Source organism: Pipistrellus kuhlii, unplaced genomic scaffold (genome assembly GCF_014108245.1).
Source record: "Pipistrellus kuhlii isolate mPipKuh1 unplaced genomic scaffold, mPipKuh1.p scaffold_m20_p_1, whole genome shotgun sequence".
Taxonomy (NCBI): Eukaryota; Metazoa; Chordata; class Mammalia; order Chiroptera; family Vespertilionidae; genus Pipistrellus; species Pipistrellus kuhlii.
Window position 1 is genome coordinate 171717590 of NW_023425404.1, and position 18412 is coordinate 171736001.

The 18412-nt window shown below is 43.5% G+C and overlaps 1 protein-coding gene across 10 annotated transcripts in view; it reads left to right on the top strand.

Annotated features, from left to right (window-relative positions):
• The window catches only part of TEC (tec protein tyrosine kinase), a 119029-nt gene that overhangs the window by 60350 nt on the left and 40267 nt on the right, over positions 1–18412 (top strand). Inside the window, exon 1 of one of the 10 annotated variants that reach the window (XM_045572827.1) lies at positions 15943–15966. The exons of the other annotated variants lie outside the window; for them this stretch is intronic. The gene's annotated coding sequence lies outside the window, so the exon portion shown is untranslated. Of the gene's footprint in view, positions 1–15942; positions 15967–18412 lie in introns of those variants that run through there. 10 annotated transcript variants of the gene reach the window in all.

Consider the following 18412-nt stretch of genomic DNA (forward strand, 5'->3'; position numbering starts at 1 on the left):
ACCGTTCGGGTGCTGGTGGTGACTCCACTACATGCCCATACCAGTGAATCATCATTCTGCTGTGGGCATCAGATGTCCAACAAGAGTCTCACTAACAATTTATAATGTTCTTTATTATCCTCAAATGAGTGAGACCTGCGATATTTATCTTTCTTTGACTGGCTTATTTCATTTAGCATAATGCTCTCCAGTTCCATCCATGCTATTGCAAATGGTAAGAATTCCTTCTTTTTTATGGCAGCATAGTATTCCATTGTGTAGATGTACCACAGTTTTCTAATCCACTCTTCTGCTGATGGGCACTTAGGCTGTTTCCAAATCTTAGCTATTGTAAATTGTGCTGCTATGAACATAGGGGTGCATATATCCTTTCTGATTGGTGTTTCTGGTTTCTTGGGATATATTCCTAGAAGTGGTATTACTGTGTCAAATGGCAGTTCCATTTTTAATATTTTGAGGAAACGCCATACTGTTTTTATTTTTAATACTTTAAACAACAACAACAACAAAAGAGTCTCCCTAACATGACATGTAGAAATTAGAAAAAGTACAGGTGGATTCTATTTCAGAGTGTGAAACATTTGAGAAGGAATAAAAGGTACTAAATGTGCATACCATTTGAAATCACCAGTATTTGTTCATTTTTGACTTAAAAAAATGGCAGTTTCTTATGGTTTGACCTAATTTACCTTAGTGAATAGATAACAAAAGCCAATAGAAACTCTCTTTCTGAATCCACTTGAAACCCTGTGCTTGGTCATATGGAGGTTTCAGATATACTCAGTGTAGTTACTACGGTTACTCCTACAGGTTTCCTCGAAAGCCTTCCAAGTCTGGTTGCTATCACAGTGGTGTGATGTGCTACCTGCACCGCTGGAAGGGAGGTGAAGGGATCAAGGAAGAGAAAATTCAACAGATTATGCCCCCACTGCAGGTGCTGCTGGGCTGGCAGTGAGTGGCCTGGCTCTTGGGCTGTGGGGATTTGTATTGGCATTGAGGGGCATCTCTTGGAGCAGGCATCCTCAAACTTTTTAAAGTGGGGGCCAGATCACGGTCCCTCAGAGAGCTGGAGGGCCGGACTATATGAACTACTAATTCCTACTGTAACACCTCGGCTGCGCTCACTGCCCAAAAAACCTGGCAGGCCGGATCAGACTCCTCTGCGGGCCGCATGTGGCCCGCGGGCCGTAGTTTGAAGACCCCTGCCTTGGAGTGTCCATATATTCTGCAACTCGGATTAATTTTACTAGAGTGTTTGAGGGTTAAATGCATCAGTAATAGCAAACTGAGAGGGCATGGATAGTTCAATCGTGGCCCCCAGCTGGGATAGCCAATAAAGAGTAGAGCTCTGCAGCTTGGACTTCTGGGTCATCACTTGTCCTTGGTCAGTTGGTTTAACCTTTGTGCCACATTTGCAAAATGCAGATGCTGAATAGCTCATGATTTCATCAGGGTCAGTAGTATATATAATTAATTATGGAGATCAATGGTTGCAAGAGGCATGTAAACATGACCTCTGAGACTGTTGTGTAAACATCAGTGATTGCTGTTTCTTCTTCTGAATCCAGGGTGCATATTACCACAGGCTGGCCAAAGCTTTACTAATAGTAGACAAGTAATGTGCACATCCCCACTTTTTTACCAATTTAAAATGGTAAATTTATTTCTGTAATCTCCTAAAAATTTGTTGTAAGTAAACCCAACTACAACTTTGATCAGAATTTCAAAAAGTGTGATGGGAAGAAGTATTTTTGATGTATATCATGGAAAGTTTCAGACATATCAAGAGAGGCCAGAATAGTACAATGACCCCATGGACCCACCATCCCCCTAATAACCCTGACTCATACTTCCCCCACCCTCCATTATCTTCAGTAGAACTGTAATGCTGTCACCACACTTCAAAACATATCAGTGGAACTTCCTTGATGTCATTCAGATCATGGATGAAATTGCTTTAAAAATAATTTTATCTCTAGCCCTAGCCAGTTTGGCTCAGAGGATAGAGTGTCGGCCATGGACTGAAGAGTCTTGGGTTGATTCTGGTCGAGGGCATGTACCTCGGTTGCAGGCTCGATCCCCAGCACCGCTTGGGGCTCATATGGGAGGCAACCAATCAATGTGTCTCTCTCACATTGATGCTCCTCTCTCTGTGTCTCTCCCCCTCCCTTCCACTCGTCTCTTAAAAAAAAAGAAAACAGTTAAAAATACCCTTGGGTGAGGATTAACCAAAATAATAATAATAATAATGATGATGATGATGATGATTTTATCCCTAGAATGTTTCCACTAGTGGGGTTGTGCTACAGAAGTTTTCCAGAAATTGATCCATTATAACACAAAGTGAATATTCCTATAGAAACCCTAATAAAAGCAGTGATTTGAACCCATTGAGCCCACAGAAATCCACAGAACTAGGCAATTCTGTGTATTTCTCTTTGAATGTGTTACTGAGAGGAGAACTGATGGCCAATTCATCTTCTCTTACTTGAGACTTCGATCAAAGGCACATGTTTTCTCTTTCTGGCCAGTGTTCTCATGATGATTCCTTGTCCCCATTTCCACCTCCTCACTCTCCCACTCACTCCCCCTTTCATTCTCCAAGACCCCCTTAGAAGCAAAAGAAGGAACTTTCCCAGCACAGCCACTTACATTTTTTTTTTTGGAAAACTAGGAGGGGTTGTTGCTCCCTCTGGGGCAGCAAGCAGTGCAGGGAAGCTGCTCAGACATGCAGTTGAATAACACGCGGAGGTATTTAGAAAGCAGACTGCAGTGCGATCCCTTTACCACGGAGAGAACTGGAGAAACCTTCCGTATGGTTTAGTAGAAGCTCACTTAAAGATCAGGTTAGCTGAAACTGGTTTGGCTCAGTGGATAGAGTGTTGGCCTGTGGACTGAAAGGTCCCAGGTTCGATTCTGGTCAAGGGCATGCACCTTGGTTGCGGGCACATCCCCAGTGGGGGGTGTGCAAGAGGCAGCTGATGGATGATTGTCTCTCATCGATGTTTCTAACTCCCTATCTCTCTCTCTTCCTCTCTGTAAAAAAAATTAATAAAATATATTTTTTTTAAAAAAGAAAAAGATCAGGTTAATGCCCCCTACCCCCTTTTCAGGACCCTAGCAAAGCTCAGTTCCATTTTAAATCGATCATGTTTCCAATTCATACTTGCCTCCCATTAACATCAGATAAGCAGAGAGAGGGGTTTTTCTTAGTAGAGGACCTTGTCTGGTGTGAGCCATGTGGAGGTAAAACTCCCTAGAGGCTTTGAGCCTTTCAAATTCTCTACTGCCCAGACCAGTCCTGCCTGTAAGTCCTAGCTCAGCCTCCTAGGGTGAGGCAGTGGGGCCATGGTCACAGGCTCTTCCGCTTCCAGAGCTGTCACGTCTCTGCATCCCTTCTTCAATCCACGTGACCATGACCGGAATACTGGCCCAGGGGTACGGTGCTGCAGCAGCAGGTGTGTGCCACACACACTAGCCACAGAGCTCGTCACCGTGTGTCTGCACTGCGAGTTGTCACTGCCACCCACCATGCATTCCGGAAATGGAGTTTTCTATTGTGCTTTGCTTGCTGTCCGCAGCTCTCACCCACCAGAAACTTACAAAGCGTATCTACCCAAGTTCCTCTTGATAAGAGATGGTGTTTGTGTGGTTGTAGTTGTTTCCACTTTCATAAAAAGCTCTCAAGTGTCATTAAAGAACAAATGCATCTTGAGCACCTGAAGTATCCGCTGGGGAGCCTCGGGACACGCACATTCACGCTCACACTCACACTCACGCACAGGCACAGGCACACGCACACACATTCACACTCACACAGACCCAGGCACACAGAATCCGTAGTACAGATGCAAAGTGCTACTTACTACAATAGTAAGTGTTAACCATGCAAACCCAAGAACTGAAATCTAGGTTAAAGTGCCTTCCTTCTTCTCTTTTGCTGCTTGAGAAAACAAGTCGAGATTTGCAGTGACATCCAATGATTACCATCTCTGTGGTTGAGGATGGTCGCTGACAGTAGTGATGAGCATCTCTGAGGATTGCGACATGGCGGTGGAACAAAGGGCAGCGAAAGCGGGGCCTCTGAGGTCCTGGAGACTCTTGGCATGCCGGTGCCCCCCTGGTGTGGCACAAATAAGCCAGCCTCAGCTCTTCTCTGAAATAGTGTAGCCAAGAAAAAGCAATGGCTGTGACTGGATATTGTGAAAGTAGACCCCAGTAAGGCCTCCTCCCCGCTTAGCCAACGCCCCTCCTATTCATTTATGTCCTCTTCCATTCCTTGACTCATTCACAAAGTCATGGGGCCCCTGCCATGTGCCAGGCTACCCACACCAGGCACGGCTGTTGGTGCTGAGGAGGGTATGTCTTCACTGAGCTTTATCATACCTGACTCAAAGAAGGCGGGATGAGAAAGGAAGAAAGAAGATATGATCAGGCATCAGTTGGGGGGAAGAAGAGGGGATGTTTAATTTATTTTTTTAACCAGAAATTCATATAATACTGGATGAATCAAATGAATGGATGAGTTCTCTCTCACTTGGAATAAATCCTAAGGCAGAGCCTTCATTTAAAAGAGTTGATTGATTGGCCCATTATATACTGAAGTTATTTTGTTTAGCCATTGTACCTATTGTTCTCTTTCACTCTTTTTGTTGTTTGTTCTTTTTTAAGTCTGTGATTTAGAACACTAAAGTTCTAGCAAAGAATTTCATAGTTTCCAACACTTCCCAGGTTTCAAGGTCCCTGAGGGCAGGGGCATATTTTTTCAACTTTATTGGGGTATAATCAAATTAAATTGTATTGCTTGATAAATTATGACATGTATATAGCTGTGAAACCATCACTACCATAAAATAATGAACATATCCATCACCTCATAACATACCCATATCCTCATACCTCTTTGTAATTCATACCTCCTCTCTCATTCCCACTCTCCCTAAGTAATTACTGATCTGATTATTGATACTATAGATTAGTTCAGATATACCAGAATTCTAGAATAAACATATATAGCATGTGTTCTTTTTAAAATGCTGTAGCATCTTTCATCCAGCAGAGTATTTTGAAATACAGTGGAATCTTGTTCCTTGAATTTAATTCAAGAAGGTTCCAAAAGGCTGTTTGAATCATTTTTTCCCCTATTAGAAATAATGTAAATTGAATTAATCTATTCCAGACCCCCAAATGATTCCCTGTTTTAACCTTTCTTATATAAAGTACATGTCTAATGTACTGTTTAACCTATAAATAAACACTTTAAAAACAAAAAGGACCTGAAATGTAAATGAAAATTTAATAAAAGGAAAGGAAATGTACAGTAAAAAATGAAAATGTAACAATAATTGTAACAATAAGCAGCAAAAAAAAAAAAAAATAACCCATGCAAATATTCACAGCACAATATCCTGAGATTTTAACAGTGATAAACGGACTCACATTTGCGCATTCTCTCCTTTGTCACCTGAGAGTGCGTGATTCATCACACAAGCAACAACATGAAAGGGTTTTCCGGTTGAGAAGCGAATTGTTCGAGATGGGAGACTTTCTAGAAATGAGATTCCACGCACGGTACATCCATTTTGTCTCACCAATATTTCACTTTTTATTACTCTGAAGAATTCCATTGTCTGGCCATACCACAGATTTTTATCTATTCACCCGTTGATGGACTTTTGGGTTGTTTCCAGTTCTCAGCTATTACAAATAAAGCTGCTATTAATATTCTTGTACATGTCTTTGTGTGACTAGAGGCCTTCATTTCTCTTGGGTAAATACAGTAGCTGTGTTTTTTAACTTTCACATCTGTTGTGTTTAGCACCTTATGTAGCATATAGTAGATGCTCAGCAAACATTGTCCCAAGTAGTTTGCTGGTCTGCACTCTGCTTGCATTTCTGTGGTAATTGATAGATAGCACGAAATTATTTTTAAAAATAGTTATTTAAAAAACTGCTTTGTTTCAAGATAAAGAGTGGTTCTGCTATTATTCTATTTCTCTAGTTCTGTGATATTTTATGCACTATAGTCAAGTTTAATTGTCTACTCCTGCAGTTTTTGAGTTCTTGGAATATTTATTGAATTCCTCCAAGGATAAAGTGAAACAAAACAAAACAAAAACACACCCAAACCTGGTATATTAACCTAAAGAAACTGTAAAAACCACTAATATTTAAAAGATCTCTGTTAAATCCTTTTTTTTTTGGATGAGTTTTATAACAAATTAGAGACTGCATGGTTGAAAACACTAAGGATCTATTAGTGGATGAAAAAGGGTTTAATATGGAAAGATTTTAGGATTCTTATATTTAAAGGCACAAATAATTATACTAAATAACTTGTTTTAGTGATTACATTTGGCCAGATATTATGCTGAGTGCTTTATGAGCGTTTTACATCCTTCACAGCAGTCTAGGGGAGAGGTTATTTTACTGTAGTGTCCCCCCATTTTAGAGGCGAGGAAGTGGAGACAAAGAGGTTAATGAATTTACATGGGGCCACAGAACTGGCATTTAAATGCGGGTCTGCCTGACATTGAAGCTGTGCTCTGAACTATATGAAACATTGATGGTTATGTTAAAACATCCCAACAATACTCAAAATATTATGGCATATTCCGTAAGGTCTTAAAAAGTTTATGTGGGCAAAGAGATTCTAGCAGTCTCGCCAATTGTTGCGTACATTGTTTACTTAAGTTTCCATAAAGTTAATTGACTTGACACCTTTCTTTCCTAGAACCTTCTATCTTTCTATTTAAAGTCGCTTTTTTATACTCTTGCCGTCACTTGCATTGGCCAGTCTGCTTCTAATCACCTCCTATTAGGCAAGACAGAAATATCCAGTCCAGAATGGAACCAGCCTGTTTGGCATCCTGCAGCTCTGACAGACCATGACAATGCTTTGCCTGTGGTTACTCTTCTATATCTTGCCTGAAATTTAAAATAACTTGGCCAGGAACCCTCCTTGGTCTTGTGAGGGCATAAAAATGGTGTGTCTTATTTGCTACCTAGGTTATAACGTGTCTGCAGGTAGGACGTGTATCCCGTATTTCTTCACTTCTTGCTCAGGAGGCTCTGACATCCCAATAGCTGGCAATCCTGGAGAGTTTTGTTTCTTAGTAAGATGCCAAATGGACCTGGGAGAACATTTTAGCAGACATGGGAGGTAGAGAGCTTTGTGAATCTGGGGTGACAAATTAACCAGAATCTAGTGTGGAAGGTGACTCTCTGGGCTTCTGTTTCTTTCCAGATTGGCTTCACAAGAATTTAGTGTTTAGTTACAGTAATTAGTAGAATTAGGTTTAAAAAACTGGAGAAGTCATGGTTATAATCTGCTAAACAGTTATCTGGCATCTCCGACTCTATGAAACAAGTCTCCCGGAGTCAGCATACATATTCAAATTGCAGGAAAGTACTTAAGAGAGATGAAGAATGTCTATGGCATTGCGCTTGCAAACCTAATGCTAATGCATACGGTGGTAGTAGATGGTGACCTCCCATGATGGGTAGCTCAGTGTGCTAGGCATGGGGTAGGCATTTCATGTAGTAGATGCAGGCCGGGGCGGTCCTTTCTCGCAGGTCTACCATGGGGGAACCCATTCTGCCACTGTGACCCTCTTCCAGATTGCTCTTTACATTTTGGAGAGGTGGGGTTGCATAGTGTTATTAGAAGGCTTACATGCATTAATGTATGTAACCTCATGGGGCATTAATGTATGTAACCTCACTGACCCTCAGTGCTGTGTAAGTGTTATTTATTATTATGTTTATTATTTGAATCTGAGTTAATTTAGATGCTCTTATTAGTATTTTTAAGTTTACCCCAGAGAATCTCATCCTTCTTACCTATGCTGCCAGATTCAGAGCCTAACTCCCAACACTGAGTTTCATATAAGTAATTTCTCAGCAAAACATTTTCCCATGCACAATTCTAGGCAGGAAATGTGTCCAGGTGAGAAGTCTGCCCCAGAAACAAAATGTTGCTATAAAAATTTATTCTCTCTCTGCATTTTCTGATATTGAAACTTTTTTTTTTTTTTTTCATTTAGCACTTTTATTTTTAAAGACAGGTGTATTGTTTTTTTAAGCAAAGTTTTAGGTACACCACAAATTTGAACTGATGATACAGAGTTTTTCTGGATATCACCTGCTCCGCACATGCGCAACTTTCAGTTGTTTTTATTTATTTATTTATTTTATTTTATTATTTTTTTTAAAGAAATACATATTTTATATAGAAAACTAAAAATACAGAAATGTATAGAGAATGTTTTAATATATGTCCAGAACTTTCTACAGTTTTTATTTTTTTTAATTTTTATTTTTTATTTCAATGTTTGTTTTTAATATATTTTATTGATTTTTTTTGGCCCTCCTCCCTCCTTCCCACACATACCCTCCCTCCCCAGAGTTTTATGTCCATTGGTTGTACTTATATGCATGTATACAAGTCCTTGGGTTGATCTTTTATCTCCCCCAGATCTTCCTCCCCTCTCCACTGTAATTTGACAGTCTGCTTGTTGCTTTACTGTCTCTATATCTATCTTTTGGTTCATCAGTTTATAATGTTCTTTATTATCCATAAATGAGTGAGGTCATGTGGTGTTTCTCTTTCATTGATTGGCTTATTTCACTCAGCATGATGTTCTCCAATTCCATCCAGGTTGCTGCAAATGATGAGAATTCCTTCTTTTTTATGGCAGCATAGTATTCCATTGTGTAGATGTACCATAATTTTTGGATCCAATCATCTGCTGACGGGCACCTAGGCTGTTTCCAAATTCTGGCTATTGTAGATTGTGCTGCTATGAACATAGGGGTGCATATATCCTTTCTGATTGGTGTTTCTAGTTTCTTGGGATATATTCCTAGAAGTGGGATTACTGGGTCAAATGGGAGTTCCATTTTCAGTTTTTTGAGGAAACCCCACACTGTTCTCCACAGTGGTTGCACCAGTCTACATTCCCACCAGCAGTGCACGAGGGTTCCTTTTTCTCCGCAACCTCGCCAACACTTGTCGTTTGTTGATTTGTTGATGTTGGCCATTCTGACAGGTCTGATATTGAAACTTGATGGTGGTAGGAACAAGTAGACATCTGAGACTTGTGCCAGAATGCTTGTCACTAAAGAGAGGTGGCTAAGAATCATTATGGATAACATTCATGGGGGTTCCAGCTGAATGTATACTTGTGGACCGAATCCTGCTTCACATAAATCAATTAACTCATGCAGTGGGAACCATACTGGGCAGAGCAGGTGGTGGAGGAATACAGTGACAAAAAAATCAAGAACTCATAGACTTGGATATAAAGAGATAATTTAACCCAGTATTGCCCAAACTTCAGTGTTTATGCATATGACTTCCATGATTTTGACATATACCATTTGTATTGTAATGTAATTTGCTTAATGTTTTCCTTTGAATAACTTCACATTTATTCCTAAAATACACTGATTATTAAAAGAAAACTCTTTAAGTAAGTGAAAAACCATTAATAAGAGCTAACCATAAAACTAAATACAATAAAAGTACATGTTTGTTCAAATCCCACCTGAAACCAGTTCCGTTAACAACATATAGCATGCTTTCGCATATGCTGATTTAGTTCAACATATGCCTTTTCTGGATACAGAGTCTGAAGTATCAAGTAGCTGAGATATGGTATCTTCTTATTCAAGGTAGCTCATTACCATAATATACAGTCCCCTCAAACCCAACAAGTTTACACAATAGAAAGTTTATTTCTTATATTTAACTACCTTCCACATGGAGACTCAGGGATCCAGGCTCCTTCCATCTAGTGTAGGGGTGTCGAACTCAATCAGAGAAGGGGCCAAAATCTAAAATCCAGCCTAAATCTCGGGCCGAATGGTTTACTGAACAGTCATAAACTGTCATTGTGATGGAAACGCAGCGGAGTGCAGTGATGACAGTGCGGTGCGGGCCACATTGCAAGGCCTGGCGGGATGGATTTGGCCCGCGGGCCTTGTGTTTGACACATGTGATCTAGTGGTACCATTGTATTGTTTTTGTTGTTGTTATATAAACTGCTTTATTGATATACTAGATTTTCTCCTCAGCCCAGCTTGCACCCTCTCCACTTGGGGACCCCTTGGGGGATGTCTGACTGCCGGTTTAGGTTCAATCCCTTGGATTGGGCCTAAACCAGCAGTTGGACATTCCTCTCAAAATCTGGAACCACTGGCTCTTAACCACTCACCTGCCTGCCTGCCTGCCTGATCACCCCTAACTGCCTCAGCCTATCTGCCTGATTGCCCCTACTTGCCTCTGCCTGCTTGCCTGATTTTACCCCTAACTGCCATCCCCTAACTGCCTCTGCCTGCCTGCCTAATCTTACCCCTAACTGCCCTCCTCTAACTGCCTCTGCCTGCCTGCCTGATCTTACCCCTAACTGCCTTCCCCTAATTGCCTCTGCCTGCCTGAGCACCAGGTCCAGGGTGCAGATGAATGGGATTCCTGGCTGACAGGCTGCTGACAGCAAGCTATCCAACAGCCAGTTCTGCAAGGAATGGGACTCCCTCCTCCCTCCTCTCAGGGTCCAGTTTGAAGGCCAGCCTCGCCCTGATAATTGAGACCCACAGTTCCACCACACTCTGGCCAGCCAGGGCCCACAGCCTCCTCCTGTCGCAGTGCCATGGTGTCCCAGGGCCCACAGCCCTCTCAGCAGCCAGTGCTGGGTCACGTGGCACCTGCGGGAGCTGTGGGGGGAAGGGACTGAGAGGTCAGCAGCTCAGCCTGTTCACTAGTCCCTGCCCACCCGAGTCTGCTGTGCCTGCAGCCTGGCATTCAGTCATTTATTCGGTCATTTTGGACGTTACGGACCCTAGCTCTTTATATATATATATATATATAAAATTCATATACAATTCACCCTTTTAAGTTGTGCAATTCAGTGGTTTAGAGTATGTATGTCCACAGAGCTATGCAACTATCACTGCAATCAATTTCAGAACATAGTCATCACCCCAAATAGAAATCTTGTACCTGTTAGCAGTCCATCATCTTGTAGTTTTGTCTTATGGAATCTTCCACTGGGTTTTCTACATCCAACTGGGAGGCAAGGGAGGAGATGGGTCAATGGGTGGAAAGTTTTAGAGGCAGGCAGTGGAGTTTCATCACTTCCATCTCCACTCCCTTGACTGTGGCTCAGTCCTGTGGCCTGGCCTGAATGAATGGAAAAACGCAGCCCACCTGGGCACTGAGGAAGAAGAGGAAAACGTGGCTGTCTCAGATCCTTGGCACCCTCGCTGCTCCAAAGCATTTGTAATCTTTGGATTGAATGTATTAATTCTGGAATTCCTTGAATTCGAAGTCTGTTACATTAAATTTATGAGGGATCCATATACATATATTTCTATATAACTCATTCCATTTTTCACTAATTTTAAAATTTAAAGTAGGTAAATCACTTTTAGATTTATCTAAAATACTTAAATGTTAGTATGTTTTGCTTTCAACTGTCATAAACATACCTGGTACTAGTTTTTAGAAGTGCCCTTGGGGAGTTGGGAAGAGAGTTTGCTAAGAGTATAGGAAAATCTTAAGAGGAATGACCATCAGGAAAAAACAAGCTAAAGCTAAAGCTTTACATGCAGTAAAAAATAACACCCCCCCCCGACAAAAACAAACAAACTCCAGAAACTTCATAATAACTATATCAGCACAATTTAATATGAAGTTTATTTTGTGATTCCGGAAATGGAATTTTTTGTCTTTTGATTCCTTATAAATTTATAGAGATTTTTCAACATCCTGTTTTTATTCTGGGTATTACACTAAAAATCATCGTTTTCATAAATCTTCATGACCATGTCTATAACTACTGGCTTCTTAATGTAGATAAATGTGAAGTTCTTATGTCAGTAATTATGATTATGAGCTGGTTAAAGGGAGAAAAAAATATTAGGATGTCAGGTTTTCATTTTTTTGCTTTCTTTTATTTTTCACCAGAATTTAGTCATTGGTAAAGAGAAGACATTTGATTATAGAACCATCAAGTTGGAAATGACTTTATATTTTATTGATTCTACTTCTCTTGATACCAGGAAGCTCTCCATTAAAATTATTTCTAATAGCCACAGGAAAAAGGCAAAATCCCTCCTGAGGTTTTGGTTGATGTGTCCTGCTGCCCTTGAGGTCTGTTTTTTTTCACTCTGTTCTGAGTGGAATGGGAAGAGCTGCCCTCATGCACAGAATGGCTTTTTGGCTCATTTGCAATTTTTAGTGTAGAATGTGTCATCTTTCTTTTTCAAGAGTTGATTGGAGCTCCTTAGCTGTATTGACCTGTCTGAACTTTTATTGTCCATATCATCATTCCTCTCTTTAACCTTAACAAATGTCTCCTTGGAAAATCCTTAAGATTAAGAAATTTTGCACTTTTAAAAAATCTCCACCGTGATCCTTTGGTTTCCAGGCCTGGCTGAAGGTAGAAGGAAGCCAGGCTCAATCTTTGGTGAATGTGGCTGAATGAAGGGATCATCTTGTAGGTGTTGGTGCTACCCATCTGCCAAGGATGGCAAGTTCTAGGAATTTTATTGATATATTATTGTATGTAACATGTGTTTTGTCTGTATTCTTTGGAGGGTCCCTTGTCTCTAAACTCTGCCCTGCCAGCAGCCATCGTTGGGGCTGTGTTTGTGGTCTGTTTTCAAAACAATCTAATGGTGCCAAGTGGAGGCCTGATGATAGGATGGCAGGGTGTGTGCAAGCAGAGGTTCCGTGGCTGGAATTGGAAGGGCAGAAGAGGGCATCACAGGGCATGTGGACACCAGAAGAACTGGCTTTGGGAGAGGGTTTCAGTTCCAGCAAACAGCCCTCCCATCCGTCTCATCAAGAAATGGGGTTAATTTAAATCTTATTTATTGTATTAGCTTCATTGTATTTAATTTGTGAACTTGCTTTGGTCTTGTAGTTGTTAAGAGCTATAAGTACAGGAAATTTCCACTGAGTTTATGTTTGTACTTAGTAAAATGGTATCAAGGTATATGGGGCACTTAAGAGTTCAGGGTTGGGATTAGAGGTCAAATCTTGGTTTATTGTCACCTTTTTTGGTCTTATTATGACTTTTGGCAAGTTAATTCTCTCAGTTCTGATTTTTTTATCTGTTAAATGGGTGGCAATGAGGAGTCACTGAGTTATCCACATGTAGAGATAGTGCCGAGTTCATAGGGAGTGCTTTATATCTGTTAGGTTTTGACACACAATAATTTTCTTTTTTACAATAAACATCCAAAAATATTCCAGCTTTCGAGACCTGGAGTCAGGTCAAGGCTTCCATAGTGTTGAGAGATCTGGGTTCAAATCTGGCTCAGCCTCTTAGCCAACCTCATAACTGCTCCTTCCTAACAACTTCTCGGAGTTGTTGTGAAAACTGATTAATAGTAAATGTTGCCATTCAGGGAGTGACTTTCCCAGGCCAGACACCGTGCTGAGCACCTACACACGTGTATCTTTAGTCCTGTTAAAAGCTTAACCACGTGAGCAGTATTATCCTATTCTATAGAGAAGGACCTGAGAGGAGACAGCTTGCCCTCCGCCGGGGACTTCCGAGTGGCAAAGCGGAGGCTGGAGTCAGGGTCTGCCTGTCTCCAATGTCGTGCTCCCTGCTGAGGTCCTCTTACAGTGCAGAGGGTGCATGCAGCACGTTTCTCCTGAGGCAGGCAGCTGGGGATTGCACGTTAGGAATAAAAGTTATGACGGGAAAAGGGAGGATCATTTGCAGTATATAGGAAAATTCTGGTGTATCTTTCACTGTGCAGAGTGGGTATCCTGAGGGAAGAATATGGAAGGTGGACATGAGGGTATCCTGAAAATTAACAAATTAACAGCTGACTTCTCAAATTTACCTGGGGCTGGCCCTGGATACTTGTGGGGATATATATATATATATATATATATATATATATATATATATATATGTGTGTGTGTGTGTGTGTGTGTGTGTGTGTGTGTGTATGCGCACTCATGTGCGCACACACTCAGAGTGTCACTCATACTTCTTTGCAGACCGGCTCAACATACTGCTTAATATACGTCTACTGAATGCCAGGCAGCCTTCTCAGCTCGGAGGATTCCAAGATGAGTAAGAGGAGGTCTCAGCTTCATTGGGACTTTTAGCCCAGTGGGCAGGGTGAAGGCTATAGAGATAGAAGGAAAACTTCACGTGAAAAGAGCAATGATCTTGAATATTTCTTCTTGAGCCGCAATGTTAACAATAATATATAGCACATATCAATCATCATGAAGTAATTTTCTCCTCGGAAGAATTCTGAAAAGAAGTGGAGATAAACTGTGCTGTGTGTCCTTTCTCGGAATTAACTGCTTAACCAGAGTGTGAGGGCCAGGTGTGAAGAAGCAAGGTGTTTGGGGTGTATGTGGCTTTTCTGTTAACTCGGAGTTTCCTAGGATGGGTTTCTTAAATTTTCCACCCTTTTCTTCCTCGCTCCCGCCTAACCTCTCAGAGTTACCCCGAGGTGTGTCTGGAATCACGTACTACTAACTATACTGTAATGTCTTATGAAAAGCAGAATCCTCTTGAACTGTATAAAGATAGTGCTGAGCACGTCTGAGTTTGAGCAGCTCCCTGCAAACATATCCACCTGGTGTCCAATAGTCAGCTCCACCAGCATTCCCAGCCTTGCCTTCAAACCTGATCCTCCCTCAGGAGTCTGGTATCTGTCTGCGGCACTCAAACTCAAAGTCCCCGAGGCTCCCCAACTGCTTCTCCCCTCTGAATCCCCAGCTCTAACTAACCACAAAGTCATGTGGACTCTGCCTCCTAATATTCTGGCATCCCTGCTTCTCCCACCTTACTTATTGGGCTCACAACCTCACTATCCCTAACCTGAACTCTTAAAAAAATTTTTTTTAATTGATTTCAGAGAGGAAGGAAGGAGAGAGAGATAGAAACAATCACCAATAAGGAGGAATCATTGGTCAACTGCCTCCTGCACGCCCCACACTGGGGATTGAGCCCACAGCCTGGTCATGTACCCCGACTGGGAATCGAACCGTGACCCCCTGGTTCATAGGATGGACCTCAACCACTGAGCTGGGCCAGCCAGGTCCTCACCTGGACTCCTGTAGCAGTCTCCCAGCTAGCCACCTGTCTGCACCCGTTCCTCACACGCCATTAATATCTTTTTTAAAACAAACCTCAGTTCAGCATTCCTCACTCCCTGCTTAGATCCACTAAGAATAAACCAAACTCCTTAGTCTGGCATATAAGCATTTTTCTAACTTGGTCTCAGCCTTTTTATTTTTAAAAAAAAATATATTTTATTGATTTTTTTACAGAGAGAAAGGGAGAGGGATAGAAAGATAGAAACATCAATGAGAGAGAAACATGGACCAGCTGCCTCCTGCACACTCTCTACTGAGGATGTGCCCGCAACCAAGGTACATGATCTTGACCGGAATCGAACCTGGGACCCTTGAGTGTGTAGGCTGCCGCTCTGTCCACTGAGCCAAACCGGTTAGGGCGGTCTCAGCCTTTTTGGTGTCATTTCCTGCAGTTCCCCTGCACCACTCTGAACCTCAGTCATAATGAATTTCTTTCCGTTCTCTAAATCAACGCTTCCCCCCATCCCTCTCTCCTCTCGGCTTGGAACTCTTCTTTACGTTCTCCACAGGAAACTGTCCTACTTATCCTTTAAAAACCAAATCCCAATATCACTTCCTCCCCGAAACGACTCCAGCCTCTCCTGGCCCAGCCACTGCCCCTCCCCAGCCGCCACGTGCTCCCTGGCTTCATCATTACTCGATGCCGGATCATCCCCCCAATTTCTCCATCCGCCACGCTCCTGTGAACCCCTCCAGAGGAGACCCGCATCCCTTCCAGAGCTCGGAAGCCGCGGTGCTGGGTGTCTCATCGGTGCTTGCTGGTGGATGGATAACATCAGGAAGGAGCAACCTGAATTTGAACATTTATCCTCCAACTTCATAGCAAGGTATTTGCATCCATAAGCCCAAATACTAGCACAGCAACATAATTCTATATCACAGAACATGGACTTAGGGGGTGTAAGTAAACTCACTATAGAAGTCACCCCCTTTTCTGTATCGATGGACTGCGTCTAACAGCTGCCTTTAGTCTCGGGGGCAGGCGGTGGGTGGAGATGGGTGTCCTGGAAGCAGAGCGTACGTAGCCTGAGGCTCCAGGGCTGCGGGAGCTGGCGGGTGGTCCAGGATCCCAGAGCAAAGTCTGGAAAAGTCGGTGATGCCAGCAGCGATGTCCTCCGGGGTTGGGGGTGAAGGGTCATTTGGCCCTCTGTTGCTGTCAGTGTTTTCTGAGGCTTCTGCAGTGATGTGTGACGCGTTCACACGAGGGTGGGGCTCTGGCACTTCCTTCTGCCCGCTGACAGGTGCCAGCCCCAGGGACGGGGTGGGGTGGCCATGCTGGGCCAGACCTCTCAGCACGGGGCTGCGGGTTCCTTATGAGCTGACCCCAATCGAGCACCATCCCGCTGCATGCAACTGTGCATCAGCCGTCAAAGCAATTGGCTATTTATTTTATGTAGCAAACACAGATACTATACTACAGGTCAGACACTCTTCTAAGCACTTTGCAAATACTCATTTAATTCTCACAGCTCTGCAATAGTATCGATGAGGTAGGTACTATTATAATTTCCATTTTACAGAAGAGGCAACTGAGGTCATTCTGAAGTATGTTTTTCTTCACGTGTGCTGTTCATCCACCCCCGCCCCCATCATACATCAGGATTTCTCTGCCTAAATTGTCATGTAAGCCAGAGTTCCTCTGTATTCTCTTAGCATCTTTCTAATGTACAGTACTCACTGCATTTTACAGGCTCAGGCAAAAATAGGTTTACAGTTGTTTGTGTGGAAAATAATACCATAATAATACAAGGGTAAACTCCGTGTTTCGCATGCTCACGACTGTAAACCTACTTTTAATAAATACTGTTTTTTTGACTCAGAGGTAGAGATGGGACAGTTGCGGAATTTTAGTGTGTTCCCTCTGGGTCTGACTTCCCAGAGTGGCTCTGAGGAAGGAGCACACGACACAGTAGTTGGACTCTCCGCGTAGGACGTGTGCTTCCCCGATCTGGACTAGGTGTGTCCTGTGGAGACTGAGGGGAGGGTGAGAAGGGAAAACAGAGGCCCCCACGTCAGGACCACTAAGGCGAAGGGAATCGGCATGCCCCGATGTCTCAGGAAGGTGTGAGCTGATGATGACCACCGAGGTTGGGTTTGTGCACGTGATGTTGTTGAGAACCGCTTTAGCCGGCTGTGGTGACGGGGTGGGGGTGCGTGGGGGAGGCAGGTTGCACGTGGTGAAGGAGGAGTGGGCGGGAAGGAAATGAAAGGCTGGGGGTGCGAGCACATGTCTTTGCAGGAAGGGAAGAGAAGCGTTCGGCCGTGGCGGGGCCCAAAGAAGGGCCCTCGGTGTGGCTGGGAGAGAAGGAGGCTCTGGCAGGAGAAGGCCATGGTTGGAAGAGCATGGCTGGGGAGGAGAGTGTCCCTCTCCCTCTCCTGGTGACGGCTCAGTCCATGCCCAGGAGCCTTGCTGCCCTCTAGGGGACGTGTCTCCACCAATCCTGTCACCTGCTTGCAGCTGGACCTCCCAGGGTCTGGGTGGCGCTGGGGTCAGCTGGGCAATGTGAGTCCATAGTCTGAGCAGCAGGTCCCTCATCTGTGAGAGGAGGGGGATTTGTGAGCACTAAAGTGAAACGTCTTCTGCGAAGTACCACCTACAGCACATGTGTCAAACACAAGGCCCGCGGACCAAATCCGTCCCGCCAGGCCTTGCAATGTGGCCCGCACCGCGCTGTCATCACTGCTCTCCGCTGCGTTTCCATCACAATGACAGTTTATGACTGTTCAGTAAACCATTCGGCCCGCGATTTAGGCTGGATTTTAGATTTTGGCCCCTTTTCTGATTGAGTTCGACACCCCTAACCTACAGCATCTTAACTGTTGTATCCTATTAATCTTCTCTTAGACACAGGATGAAAGAGGAAAGGGGAAACCTTAAAATGTGGCTGACCTGCAGGAGAGGGGGCTGGGGGTGTGCCTGTGGGATGGAGGCTCTCTTCTCCGTAAAGTCCTGGGCGGTTGTGAGCAGGGGAATGGGAAGGGTCTGTGTTCCGATGAGACCGTGGTTCCATGGAGAACCAGGTCTCTCTGCTGGAGATGCTACGGAAGAACCGAGAGGTAGCCGTGGAGGTCTGGCCAAGCGTCAAGGAGACAGTGTTGTCTTTGGACCTTCTGCAGCCCGGCATGCGGGAACAGGGAAAGGCATGAATAGGGGCTGCAAAAATGTCAAGGGATGTGTGTGGGGTTAGTGAGGTGGGGGGTGGAGGGAGTAGTGGGGAGGAGTTCAGAGGAGGGGAGGAGGGGAGGGAGCCAGAAAAAGAAGCGGGAGGGAGG